Genomic DNA, 12,779 nt, shown 5'->3' with positions numbered 1-12,779 from the left:
CAGTCCCAACCCTGTGGAAAAAAAACTAACTGCAATAGCTGGTTGCAATAAAATGAGTGAGTGGTTCTTTCCTGAATTTACTGAATGGTCCACAAGCTACCTAGTTAAAATGGGTAACTTAACGCTTTTTCCTACAGTCAATGACTTAGGCCTACTTTATCTGTGAAATGCAACAACATGCTACCTTGCTACCTCGCTAGCCCACTGGGAAAACACAGGAGCAACACGAGGACAGCAAGACTTGGGGGCACGTGAGTGCCCAACTTCAGATGGAAAGTCCTGCGCGCGCGCTTGAGAGAAACAAACCAACAAAGGCTTTTGTGAAAGCATGGCGAGGCAACTTTTTGTAGTAAAACTGAAAGTAAAGACAGCACTGACGATTCGAGCAAAAAGTACACGTCAACTAATCGATCCATTTGATTTTCCTTTTCCGAGTCATAATGCCGGTAAAGGGTTAAAATGTCGGGGACGGAGTCTGGGAGGTGTCTAGTGCGTAACGGGGCGGGCACGGAGGAGTTGTCCTCTCATGTGTTCGAAGGAGTCAGCTGAGCGAGGGTTCAGTGGACGCTGCCTGCCTTTCCTCGGGAATGCTGACCGCGGGAGGCAACACAGAGTTCAGCGAACAACTTTGTATTTGTTGAGGTTATTATTAACCATCCCATCTCACCAAGGCTAGCTTCAAATCACCGCGGACGCGCAGAAACGACCCCCTACCGACATCCTCGGCGTGTGCGTCCCTTGGTGAGCGCTGTTTTGGAGGTGAGTTTTTTCCTGCCCAAATCCACGTTATTGTAGTTGGGATAAGCTGTTTGGATAACTGTTGTTGCACTGTGGCCGAGTATTGCGAACTCTTACACAACTTTTTGGTGATGTCATGTTGTTTAGTCGGACAAGTGGCGGTTTAAAACGGCCGAGAGGCGGAGAAAATGAAGGGTGAGGGGTCGGATGGGCTCAAATGTCATAGCTAGCTAGCTAGCTAAGCTACCACCGGGCGGTGCGACCACCTGATCACACGCAGATGCGTGCAACGTTATTAGTTAGTATGTCATGGGGTGAGTAATGTTCATGGCTAACTTGGCCAGTTATGTTACTGTATACGCGCGCGCGCGTGCCTGTTGAGAGCTGAGTTGTTGGGATGCGCCTCGTGGTGAAGTAGCTATTATGTAACTTTTTTGGGGGGGAGAAGATGTACACAATGTGTTGTTTTAGTCATATCACTTTGGTGTCTGACTGACTTGTGATCTGGTGTTTACAAACAGCTCTGGCTTGCTTGGTGGACGCGCTCTGCAGCTGCATTATTTTTAGGCCACCGCTGACTACTCATAATTTGTGTGGTATGGCACTTTTGTAAAGTGGGCAATCTCTGTGGAGGGTGTCAAATGCACTCATTTTGCACCCCATTCGTTCAGTCAAGGACTGCGCAGTTGTTGACACTGTCATACCACTTTTTATTATTTGTTTTAGACCACTTGATGACAAATAAAAACATATCTTGCTCTCTTTCCTTTGAGTCTTCAGTCAATATGTCTGGTAGTGTCAGGACTGCAGCCCTTGCCAAGTCCGATAAATACACAGCACATCATTTAATTGGGTCCTAAAAGTGTCACAGACTTCTAGACAATGTGTGTTTGTGCAGACATGACTTGTACTACACTTGTGCTCTGCAATTACAGTCTGCTGATACCGTTATTTACCTTCCACCAGTATTATGTTAGTGGTTGTAAGGGATGGAAACTTCTGTGCTGTTAGATGGTCATTGTGGTGTTGACTTCAGACTGCTCTCTTCTATACTGCATATACTGTTGTCTGTGACTGTGTGTAGTGAACACACAAATGACCTAAAGTTCCTCTCTAATGCTAGGCTTGCCGACGGCATCATATGTTGTACAGGCATGCATAAGTGGAACAAACTGCTACTGGTCTTAATTGAGCTACAGAAGGTTCCCCCTGTGTGAAGCATTAGGAAGTATTAGCCTAGCTATTAAATGTTACGTAATTGACTGACTGTGTTTTGTGTTTGTGTGAGCACATGCCTGCAAGTGTTTGCTATTATTATGAGCCAGAGGGTTTTTTCAGCTGTTTATGCCGCAGATTAGTGAATTGGCCAGAGTATTTTCATTCCTTCTCTCTTTCCTGCTCGCTCACACACACACACACACACACACACACACACACACACACACACACACACACACAGACACACTCCCTCAGAACACTCTCTGACACACACACACACACACACACACACACACACACACACACACAGACACACTCCCTCAGAACACTCTCTGCAACACACACACACACACAGACACACACACACACACACACACACACACACAGACACACACACACAGACACACACACACAGACACACACACACAGACACACACACACAGACACACACACACAGACACACACACACAGACACACACACACAGACACACACACACACACACACACACACACTCCCTCAGAACACTCTCTGCAACACACACACACACACACACACTCCCTCAGAACACTCTCTGCAACACACACACACACACACACACACACACACACACACACACACACTCCCTCATTACACTCCCTGAAACACACACACACACACACACACACACACACACACACACACACCGTCCCTCAGAACACACACACACACACACACACACACACACACACACCGTCCCTCAGAACACTCCCTGCCTCACACATATGCACACATAGAGAAACTCAATCTTACACACACACACACACACACGCGTATACAATGATGTCCTTTCGGTCTGTCATATTTGCTTGTCATAGTGCCTGTGCTGGGGCTGAGGCCAACAGTATATAATGTCACTGTAGTGTCTCTTTGGGCTCTCTCTGGCCCAGCCACCTGAGGCTTGCTGCTGTGCAGTGTCAGTCGAGAAGAGTATTCATGACATTATGCCTGACATTACACAGTATTTAGCTGACGTGAGAGAACCTAAAACTGTGCCGCAGCAGTCAGTCTTGAGGTGTGCTCATTGTGTCATGTTGCCTTTATAGTTGGCAGGCTTTTTCATAGAATAGAATAGAATAGAATAGAATAGAATTGAATAGAAAGGATTTATTGTCATCATACTTAGTGCAATGATGATTTATCCAACTCTACTTATATGAATTGCGTAGCGTAGCGTTATTTTCCACATCTGAAGATGCTCCGGTGACTCCTTTCTTCCCATGAATTGCGTAGCATCAGTGACAATAAGTGTATTGGTTACATTACCTTAACATTTAGATCATATTTGTAGGTTTCATTAACTGTTTTACACTTAAACATAAACTGCAGCATGCTGTACACCTCTTTCTGGGGATTGTCTTGTGATGGTGGAGATTAAGCCTCCCCTTTGGTTTGTTCACCATAGGTTGACTCTATGATGTGGTGGTTGTTATGGAGAAAATGTTGTCCCATATCAAGATCAATATCATTGTTTGCTTAAATTTTTAATGTCAATACTACTTAAGTTGAGAACTCTGTTTTCAAATCTCTCTGACAAAAAAGGAAACCATCACCTCAGTGCCCTCCCTTCTCTCTTTTTCAGGATTCACCACTCTACTGCCCATACAATATGATATTGCTCGAGCAAAATACTGTCTCCTGACCAAAATGTTTATTTTTTTTCCCCCCTCCCGCTCATCTTATTGATGACTCCATGACACTTGATGACACTCTTTTTTGTTGTCGCTTTTGAAATGTAGAACGAGAACACTACACTTGACACAGGCTTTTCTTTTTACTTTTGTTTACCATTTAGTTTTGCTTCATATAAGAGTCACAGCATAAAAAACAAGCATATGGTAATGTAAGCTTTTTTTTTTTTTTAAAGACAGATGTTTTCTTCCTCAGTTACGCTGTCTCAGCCCCAGCCCCAACCCCAACCCCAGCCCCAGCCCCAACCCCAGCCCCAACCCCAGCCCCAGCCCCAGCCCTGTTGTATCTGTTCCCCGCTGTTAACCAGGAGTGGTCCAGCTACAGCATGTACTGTACTCTTGCCCCCCCAGGCTGACTTACGCGGCCAGACATCAAACATCCTTTATTATTGTTTTTGTGGTAGTCAGACTTTCATACGGACTAGTCTTTGCAGCAATCAACACACAATATCCATGTAGCATTACACAAGCCAGCATTTAACTCTTTCGATGCCAGCCATTTTCAAATCTTACAACCCACTATGCCAGAGGATTTTCAACATTTTGCTTGTTTTTTCCAACACCTACAGCAAATCGAATTCTATGCTAACACCACACTATAAAAAACGGAATTGACGTGCTTAAACATCATTGCGGAGGGGTCTAGTGTTGAATACAGAAATACATGTATTATTTTGTGTTTGGTCTGCTCGTAGGGACAAATGTCAATCTTAAGTCTGTGTCTGTATCTGAGGCATGGAATTTGCTGTAGGCTACACTATGTGGTACAGTGGGGAGACGGTGTGTCCTGTGCTTGGTCCTTACCATACTCGTCTTCTGGAGTTACACACCCAGCGAAACACTGTAAGCTGTATCAGACTATCAGTAGTAGTTAGTTTGCTAGTTAGAAACGTTATTGTTCCCAAGGGGACATTTTTTTGTCAGCAATTGAAGTAAACACCAGGCAACTTGTATTGCGTTTGACATGATAAAACAAAGATTTAAAACATTATACTACACGTTTACCCAGATATAACAAGACATTGGTATGACAATAAGCAGGGCAGGACAGAAACTATTCAACAGTTTCACTCAACTTTCAACTTCACTGGCTACAGTACACAATGACCAAAATGCACTGAGGTGCAAAACGCTGGCTGTGCAAGTACAGCAGGACGGTAGCCTATAGCAGTGTTTCCCAACCTTTTTGACATGTGTACCCCCTGAACCATTTTGTGATGTGATAAGCACTTTCCTCACTCATGTTCTATATCTGTTCCTCTATCCCAGGGGTGGAGAACCTTTTTCATTCGAGGGGCCACTTCAAATTCCTCCAAGGGCCGCAAAAGTCCTCCAAGGACCGTGCTATAATCACAAACCAGGATTTCCTTTCCACTTAAGGCTTATATTGATGGCAGCCACCTTTAAAACAGTCTCCACCTTCTCTAGGTCTCCTGAAATGTAACTTAATTGTATTGCAAATGTAATTTCTAAGGTTCCTTTACAATAAATGTCATATTTCATGTGAAACTACATAACATTCAAGTAAGGTAGTGGTGCGCACATCCAAGATGCAGGTGCAGGACAAAAAGTGAAATACTATGAAAATAAACCCTGACCCTGCCAACATTTAAGTATGACGTGTCTATCTTGTTTCAAGTCTGATGAAGAGCTCACCGCTCGAAAACGTTCTATTGGGAAAATAAAAAAGAAAAAGAAAAACGGGAGCATTGTGCGGACATTCCAAGCTGCATAACCTTAAATTATATCGGGGGCCGGATAAAGCGACCTCCAGGGCCGTAAATGGCCCCCCAGACATAGGTTCCCCACCCCTGCTCTATCCTAATGTAATTACACTCCATTTATTTGTCATTTTTCCACGTACCCCTGGATGGGAACCACTGGCCTTTGCCAGGCCATGAGTTCATCAGTGCATTTCCTTATTTGAATAACCAAGACTATTTGCAAAATGACTTGTAACCCAACAAACACTAATAGGCACATGATCACTTGTGGCAGCGTTATTCATATGTCGTAATGCCTGTGAACACAAGGCTACACGTCATTCATTGATATCATTCAAATGGCTTCTATTGCATATTGGGAAAGAGCTCTTAAATCGCATGCCATGGTTGTTTTATTCAGTTGGGGGTCCTAGGCGGAATATAGACATAAGGGGCTCTTGGAAATGATTTTTTTTTTACTTTACCATAGAGGACCTGAGTGTTGGGGAGCTGTTGGGGGGCTGTTGGGGGCCTGTTGGGGGCCCTAGGCAATTCCCTAGTCTGACTAGTGGTGAAACTGGCTCCGGAGGTGGAACAGGAGAAAGACGGATAGAAAGAAACCCTGTGTGTGTGTGCGTGTGTGCGCGTGTGTGTGTGGAGTGGGCTGAAGGTATAAGAAGATGGCGGCAGCCAGTGAGGTGATGAGTCCAGGCTTTCCCCCAGCGCTTTCTTATCAAGGCGGCCGCCTTGACTAAACCCCACCCCCGCCTTGGCTACGTTCCCTAAAAAAAAAAAAAAAAATGCGTCCGAGGGCAAAAAAAAAAAAGTTGTAAAAAAAAAAAGTTGTAATGCATGTTCAAGCGCAGGCACTAGGACAACATCGGTTGGACTAAATTGTGACACCTAGTGGTCGGATTTATTACTACGCCATGTGTCCATCCTCGAGGCCATATTTTGAAACAATTTTAATTTTCTTGGGTTGCAGTTACGTCAGAATGCCCCTTCACTGGAGCGCGCGAATTTGAAATGGTGGACAACCCTGGCTTGGAGCCATTGAAACCCATTCAAAAGTACATTTGTTCGATGTTCGACAGAATATTTTTAATTAGACCTTAAGACACACCATGGGTCTTGTTTAAAAGCTGAGAACCTCAGCTTTCCATACCTGAAAACGGTATTTTCCTAGCATCTACCAATCCGAAGGTAGCCTACTTTAAGTGCAGAATTACTTTTCTAAAGATAGCGTTTTGTTTCCTTGGAAACGGACGCGGTTTATGTGTTACGCATACGCTATTTGACTCGGGTTTGCATTATTATGGATGAATTTCTAATCTTGACATTCTAATGGACAATCTGTGCGAGTTTCAAAATGCGTTTTTATGTAACATGGGAGTAAAATGTGTTAACAGTACGCCCGTTAGCTAGTTCGCTAGTTAGCTAGCAAGTAAGTAATAGCAGAAATAAACTCTCTCTGGTAATAGATATTAGAATCGATCTGTCTCAATGGCCCAAGCATAAACAAAGAAACACCAGGATTTGGATGTAATGCTATAATATCAGCAATTTGCCAAAGCAAAACATTCTGAGAACATTCACAGAACCAGTTCATTATATCCACAGCCTTGAGTGTCGGCAAATCTTTCCACTTTTGACATGATGTAGTGTAGAGACCTAGCACTTGCTAGCTAACTAGCGGGCTAGCTAGTTTAACAAATCCCAGACGGGATGTAAACACATTTACTCCCATATCACATAAAAACACATTATGAAATTCGCATAGATTGTCCATTAACATGTCAAGATTAGAAATTCATCCATAATAGTGCAAAACCGAGTCAAATAGCGTATGCGTAACACATAAACCGCGTCCGTTTCCAAGGAAACAAAACGCTATCTTTAGAAAAGTAATAGTGCGTTCATGTGGTCTCGTAATTATCGTAAATACCAAACGCCGACATTCGAAGCACACATGAACGCCACCGCTTCTGGTATTTACCACTGGACAACTCGTAGAATTTTTTAAGAAACGAGTTTACGAGATGATGACGCACACAACAGTTGGCTCTACTCTCGCCATGGCAACCGCTAAGTTGAAATACTCAAAAACCGGCATTCAGTATGTTTAGACAGTCATGGTAAATGAAAGAGTCAGAAAATATACAGAATTTTTACCTTTGACTTCCTAATTCATTTGCTTGCTGTAGCTGATGAACAACAGTCTATAATCGTTTTAGTAAAAAGTCTCACTCTGGTTCGCCATCTTTAATTTGTAAACAACATCAAAAAAGCACATGAACGCAACGCACTTGTAAATACCACTTCGCAACTAGATAATATCTACTTCGGAAGACCACATGAATGCACCATAATTCCGCACTTAAAGTGGGCTACCTTCGGATTGGTAGATGCTAGGAAAATACCGCTTTCAGTTATGGAAAGCTGAGGTTCTCAGCTTTTAAACAAGTCCAATGGTGTGTCTTGAGGTATAATTAAAAATATTCTGTGTCAGATCGAAAAAATGAAGTTTTGAATGGGTTTCAATGGCTCCAAGCCCAGGGGGCAGCACTATGACGTCAGCAGCAACCCAAGCATAAATGGGCCACCAGTAGGGCAGTTTAATTACAACAGGGCACAGGAACTCTTTTTTGAAAAACCGAGAAGGATGGCCTGCAAGGACAAGACTTGCAAAATGTGCCATAGGTAGTCATAGGTAGCCAGTCAATTTTGCACTCCATTTGGTTTCTCTTTTTCGTTAATGTAAACAACCTGCACTGCACTTTTTGTTACATTTTTCTTTTCAGCTTCTGTAAATAGTTTTGATATGGCAGGTCAATAAATACATATTTTCCAGTTCTACACAGCTTTGTTATTATTCAAACCCCCCCCCCCAAACCCCCGAAACAGTATTCGTGCCGTGCGTGACATCAAACCCCGCCAACACCTCCCCCCGCGTGACATCGCGAGTGGCGCCGCCACTCCCCCCCCCCCCCCCCCCCCCCCCTAACCCCCCCCGCCACGCCGCCCCCCCAGGGACAGACTCGAAGCCTCACCACCTTGACTAACCAATTTTCTGGGGGAAACACTGGAGTCAGCTTATTTTCTACAGGCCAGACCCCAGCAGCACGGCTCGGGTTGTTTTAGTAAGGGGTGGGGGGTGGCAGTTAGGGTTAGGTTTGGTTAGGTTGGGATTGGAGTGTGCTGTACTGTGTGTATTTAGTGTGTGTGTGTGTGTATGTGTGTGTGTGTGTGTGTGGGGAGGGGGGGTGATTAGGTTGGTATTGCAGTGTGTGTGTTTGGAAGGGGGTGGTTAGGTTGGGGTTGAAGTTGGACTGCGTTTGGTGTGTGTGTATGTGTGTGTGTAGGGGAGGGTTCTTTCTTTTTACACAATGGGATGGAGAGGGATTGAAGGTGGGCTGCTCTTGTAAAAGTTACTGTCTGTCTCTTCATCTTTCTCACTTGACTCAAACATCTTCTCTCTCGCTCTCTCTCCCCCTCCCCCCTTCTCTATGCCTTTTCATTTTCTCTCTGTCTGTCTATCCAACTCCTTCTCTTGCACAAATTTTGCACACTTCTCTCTCCTCTCTCATCACATGTGCTCACCATTTCACACCCGTAATTCCGTTATCTGTTGTGCAAACACCAGCACTGAGACCAACACTGGGACTCCTTTCTTCTTTGTGCGTGCGTGCGTGCGTGTGTGTGAATGTGAATCTGAGTGTCTGTGTGCGTGAAGCTGAGTGTCTGTGTGTGCGATTGTGATTGTGCCTGTGTGTGTACAGCACATGCTTGTGCGTGCGCATGCTGAGATAGGGCTGGGCGATATGGAAAAAAAAACAATATCACAATATGGATTACTTTATATCACGATAACGATATATATATCACAATATAGCACAATTACATACGTTTTCAGTTAATCTCTTTATTTGCTCTTTGTTTTTTTCATGTCGCAAAACAACCTTTCTTTAAAATTATTTTTTAAAATTCTTATCTTTACAGTTACATTAACTTATAGTGTGTATTGTGACAACATGAAATGTAATTAAATGATATTGAATTGTATAAAATTGATAAAATTACTATCACGATATAAACGATATAGGACAAAGGTCACGATATACACTTTTATATCATGATAACGATATATATCGTCATATTGCCCAGCCCTATGCTGAGACTGGGTAAGACCTGAAACTCCAGGCATGTTGATGCTCCCAGACAGCACAGCACAGCACAGTCCAGTCAGTTAGGCAGTCAGGAGAATACTCAGCCTGTCAAACACACACAGACGCACTCACACATGCACGGACACACAAGTGTACACACAGACACACACACAGACACACAATCAGCTTAAGGACATTTATCAGCACTTTGCCCGTGTACTGCAGTGTCACCTTTCAAGGAGGAGTGGGTGGATTGGTGGATTGGTGGTAGAGGAGTTGAGGATGGGGGAAAGGAGAAGGAGGGACGGGGGATAGTGAATCAGCCCTTCTGCACTCGCTCGCTCTCTCTCTCTCTCTCTCTCTCTCTCTCTCTCTCTCTCTCTCTCTCTCTCTCTCTCTCTCTCTCTCTCCGTTGTTCATTAAAGTGTGTGTGTGTAGTGTAGTGTAGGCATGGTAATTCTTGAGTCTGTTGCTCAGATGACACACACACACACACACACCCACCGTGTCTCCCTCTCCCCTGCCCAGGCCGGCTGGGCTACACACTGCACACAATAGCCTGAGCGCGCTGTTGTGGTCAGGTGTTAAATGTCAGTAAATGTCAAATGTCCCGAGTGAGTGCTGCGGCGGCTTTGCCTCGGCCGGCTCAGAGCGGTGCGGGGGTGAGGTCAAGCCCTCCTCACCTCTGACCCACTGCAAACAACAACTTAAGCCGGACCATGGACATGCGGAAAATAAAACACTAGCCACACGTGGTCCTGCCTGCCTGCCTGCCGCTCTGTCTGTGTCTCTCTTGGTCATTCATGTCTGTCTGTCTGTCTGTCTGTCTGTCTGTCTCTCTCTCTCTCTCTCTCTCTCTCTCTCTCTCTCTCTCTCTCTCTCTCTCTCAGGTCATCCTTTGGGCTCTATATCCCTTCTCTCCCTTCTGTATCTATCTCTGCCTGTATATATTGCACCCACTGTAACACCCACCAACGTAATAACTGCCAACGTAATTTAAAAAGTGTGTAGTTCAGACGTTATAGCCCGGGCAACATAGTCAATTCCTGCCAACTTTATAACTGTTGCCTTATTGCGCTGACAGGAAATTATAATGTTGGCAGGAGGTTTAGAAGTTTTGTCTCATCAGGTGAGAATGTCATTGGGAACAAAGAAACCCTGAAATGTTGTGGCCCATTCAATACAAATACAAAATATAAGACTTTTCAACCTTTCTGTCAATGTAATAATTTCATGCTAATGTAATAAGGCAACAGTTATTACGTTGGCAGGAAATTATTACATTGGCCAGGCTATTACGTCTGAACTACACATTTTTTTATAACGTTGGCGAGGTTATTATTACATTGATTGAAAGTTATTAAATGGTGGTTGTAACAACCCACATTCACACTTACCTCTTCAACCTCTGCCTCACTTTGTGTTCACCTGAAAATAAAACGAAACATGAAACGTCTAAAACATGAAGGTATATATTTTTGTCTTCTCAGGTGGGATCTCCAATTAACAGGCTGGGAGAGGAACAGAGGGAGAAAGAAAGAGGAAGCAAGGCAGAAAGAGAGGGAAGGGATCCAGAGAGGAGGGGAGAGAGAGAAGGGGGCATTGTGTGTGCACACACTGTGCTGTTACATAAAGTCTGGTCTCACAGGGAGGGAGAGAAGTTGGGCTGTGTGTGTGTGTGTGTGTGCGTGTGTGTGCGTGCGTGTGTGTGTCTTTTGGGGAATGAAAACAGGGTTTCCAGTGAAGCCCCAGTTGTCAGCGGGGATGGCTAGATGCTCACAGTTAAAATCACCTCTCTCTCTCTCTCTCTCTCTCTCTCTCTCTCTCTCTCTCTCTCTCTCTCTCTCTCTCTCTCTCTCTCTCTCTCTCTCTCTCTCTCTCTCTCTCTCTCTCTCTCTCTCTCTCTCTATCTCTCTCTATGTGGGTAGTGCCTTTGTACATGTATGTCTGTAACGAACTGCATACACCTGTGTGAATGTGTGTATTGTGTGTCTGTGTTGCTGCTGTGCAAGTACACTACTAGTGTGTGTGTGTGTGTGTGTGTGTGTGTGTGTGGGCGGGGGTGGGGGGGGGGCGTCCTGTGTATGTCTGCCAGTCATGTCTCTCCCAACATGTGCTATACTCCGTGTCGGGGGTGTGTAGAGACACAGTGAAGCGTCGTCGTCCCATTGGTCAGAATGCCCCATGTGGGCCAGACTAGAGCAACATGTGACTGGGAGACGTGTGTGTGTGTGTGTGTGTGTGTGTGTGTGTGTGTGTGTGTGTGTGTGTGTGTCAGTGGCAAACAGGATAGAGGTGGGAGGTGTGTATGCACTGTACATCAGTGTGTGTGTGTGTGTGTGTGTGTGTGTGTGTGTGTGTGTGTGTGTGTGTGTGTGTGTGTGTGTGTGTGTGTGTGTGTGTGTGTGTGTGTGTGTGTGTGTGTGTGTGTGTGTGTGTGTGTGGAGGGTCACGTAATGTGTAAGTTGAGGTTTGTGTGTGTACGAGTTGAGTGTATGGTCGGTTACTGTGTCAGAGAGAGGGCAAGCAAGTGCAAGAGTACAATCTTGAATGTGTGTGTATTGCAGATTGTGTGTGATCAAAGTGTGTGTATGTGTGTGCGCGCGTGTGTGCGCGTGTGTGCGCACATCTCGGAATTGTGTGTGGCCAGTGTGTGTGGGGCCAGTCCGTTTGGAATGCACTGGAGAGAGGAGATTCTGACCTGATTCTCGTCGGGATTTGGAGCAGCACATTGTACCACTCTCCACCCCCCCCCCCTTTTTACAACCCATCCACCCAACCTGACACACACACACACACACACACACACACACACACACACACACACACACACACACACACACACACACACACACACACCCCTCTCTCTCTCTCTCGTTCTCTTTTTTGACCTAGTGCCAGTCTGCCACAGTGTCTCTAACTAGCCACCCCACTCCATGTACCTTTTACCAGTGCGCTCCCACTCAGAATTTGCTTTGCTGTTGTTCTTTTGCTAAACGCAGGCCAAAACCCAAGCACTGGCCTCTTCACCTCCACCACTCATCAGAAGAAAGGATTGATCGTTTTTTTTTTCCAAATCAGCTTTATTCGGTTTATACGTCCGTTAACCACTCGGATTCTCTGCCAATCGCAGTCTCTCTCTCATACTCCATCATTCATTCTCTCTCTCTCTCTCTCTCTCTCTCTCTCTCTCTCTCTCTCTCTCTCTCTCTCTCTCTCTCTCTCT

General features: G+C 44.9%; 1 protein-coding gene across 1 annotated transcript in view; it reads left to right on the top strand.

Moving 5' to 3' along the window:
* Positions 1-514: 514 nt before the first annotated feature.
* Positions 515-12,779, top strand: part of grb10a (growth factor receptor-bound protein 10a) — a 148,868-nt gene continuing 136,603 nt past the window's right edge. Inside the window, exon 1 of the mRNA XM_063185220.1 lies at positions 515-759. The gene's annotated coding sequence lies outside the window, so the exon portion shown is untranslated. The remainder of the gene's footprint in view (positions 760-12,779) is intronic.

This window comes from Engraulis encrasicolus, chromosome 20, assembly GCF_034702125.1.
Source record: "Engraulis encrasicolus isolate BLACKSEA-1 chromosome 20, IST_EnEncr_1.0, whole genome shotgun sequence".
In the NCBI taxonomy this organism is placed as follows: Eukaryota; Metazoa; Chordata; class Actinopteri; order Clupeiformes; family Engraulidae; genus Engraulis; species Engraulis encrasicolus.
The sequence above is the reverse complement of the archived record's forward strand: the minus strand, read 5'-3'. Positions and strand labels throughout refer to the sequence as shown.